At 31.4% G+C, this 1917-nt stretch overlaps 1 long non-coding RNA gene across 1 annotated transcript in view; it reads right to left on the bottom strand.

The window, feature by feature from the left end:
- Nucleotides 1–1673: 1673 nt before the first annotated feature.
- LOC112159422 overlaps nucleotides 1674–1917 on the bottom strand; it is a 7495-nt gene continuing 7251 nt past the window's right edge. The window contains exon 4 of the long non-coding RNA XR_002921488.2: nucleotides 1674–1818. This is a non-coding gene — a long non-coding RNA (uncharacterized LOC112159422). The remainder of the gene's footprint in view (nucleotides 1819–1917) is intronic.

Raw genomic sequence — 1917 nt, 5'->3', positions numbered from 1 at the left:
CAAATTATAAGCATCTTACTAATGCTTATTAATATCTTATTAATACTTAACAAGCACACCTTAATATAAAGCGTTACCCTTTTTTTTTCTTTATTAACTGTGGTTAGGTGTTAAATTTTCATCATGTTTTTATAGGTTGTGTTAACTTCTTTAGTATTGCACACTAATTACACTTCATTTTATAGAGAAAATCATTCTTTTCATGGTTTAGCATTTTATATATATATATATATATATGTATATATATATATGTATATGTACTGTATATATACATATGTGTGTTTGTTTCTTCATCTGTGAGTCAAGGCAGGTAAGTGAATATTTTTGGTAATATAGTGTACGACTTTATTTTCCTGGTCTGAGCTGCCATCTGGTTCAAAACTGTACTGCCGCATAGCTACAATATTGCTAGCAGTTTTCTTTGTTCTGCAATGCTAATGTTAGCTTAGGGTTGTGGGGGGCCGTAAGCTAGTGGGAGTGAGTACAAACAAAGGCATGATGGGATATCAGCATGGGATTATTTCCGCACCAACAGTGTTGAACTCCTGCTCCTCTGCAAAAAAAATAAAAAAATAAAAAAAACTTCAAAAACGAATGTTTTTTATTTTTATTTTGGATAAAAAATAGCATATTAATTTAAAGACCACTGGGAATTATTTTACAATTGATAAAAATATACTTGGAAAGATATTTAAAAAAATACAAAACTGCTTTGAACTTATGTTACCCTTACTATGGTGTAAATCAGTGAAAAAACGTTGAAATATGAAATTACAATTTTTTTTTCTCCAAAAATAACATCCTGGCAAACAGTGCTCCCCAACTTTCCTCTAAAGATGTTTGTGGTTCATTATAAAAAGTAAAATAAAAAAAAATAGGTGATGTAGCTTGAAACAGAATATAGGGGTTTTGATCATGCTTCAAACAGGTTTCAATGTTTGCTCTAAAATCTTGTGTGCAGCACAAGGTAGGAGATTTATTGAAAAGCAATCTTATCAAACGCTACGGTATTACTGATAGTTGACACATTTGGTTTAAGTGCTATTATTCTGAGGCAGCATGTCAAGTTCAGAGTTATTTATAGCTAACAGGAACTATTCAGGATTTGAAGAACTTTGTAAGTTCTGATCTTTTTTTCCTTTTAACTCAAACAACAATATAACAGATCAGTAAATACACTGATTATTTAACTAAGCACTAAAAAAATGGGTAACACTTTATAATAAGATCCCCTAAAAAGCTATATTAACACATTAACAAGCATTATAAATGTGTTTATAAGGTGTTAGTAAGGCATTAACCCTTAGCGCAATAAGACAAATAAGGTTTATTAACATACTTAGCAAGATTAATTCATATCTAAAGTGATACAATTGTCTACAAAGAACAAATTAATAAACTGGTGAGAAGCTTAACAAATGTATTAACTATCTTTGTCAACTTCATATTGAGAATTTTGCAGCACCACATCTAAAGTGTTACCAAAAAATTGAATTCCGTTGTTTAGAGAACTGCAATAATTGGTGCCTCAAGGTTTTCAAAAAATTTTAAGATGGGAGGTGGGACTTAAGTAAAAAAGTAATCACACATTTCACATATATGAATAAAAAGAACAGATGTAAGGTGAAAGTACTGCAGATTCTTTAAAAACAGGATCTTCAAGATCTGAATGCAGGATTCTAACACAAATCCTCAGATGAACATTTGCTGTGACTCTCATCTGTTGGTTTAATGGAGGCTGATGGGATCATGACCAGAAGAAGACACTTTAACAGTGCTGTAGATCACTGCATCTCCTTTATTTTCTTTGTCCAGAACCTGAGAGACAAACAGAATCAACTGTAGACTTTATCCACAAACATCCACAGTAATGTCATGTCTTTAGTTGATGAGCAGCAACAACACTTTAGACAGACT

Source organism: Oryzias melastigma, linkage group LG7, assembly GCF_002922805.2.
Source record: "Oryzias melastigma strain HK-1 linkage group LG7, ASM292280v2, whole genome shotgun sequence".
Taxonomy (NCBI): domain Eukaryota; kingdom Metazoa; phylum Chordata; class Actinopteri; order Beloniformes; family Adrianichthyidae; genus Oryzias; species Oryzias melastigma.
The sequence above is the reverse complement of the archived record's forward strand: the minus strand, read 5'-3'. Positions and strand labels throughout refer to the sequence as shown.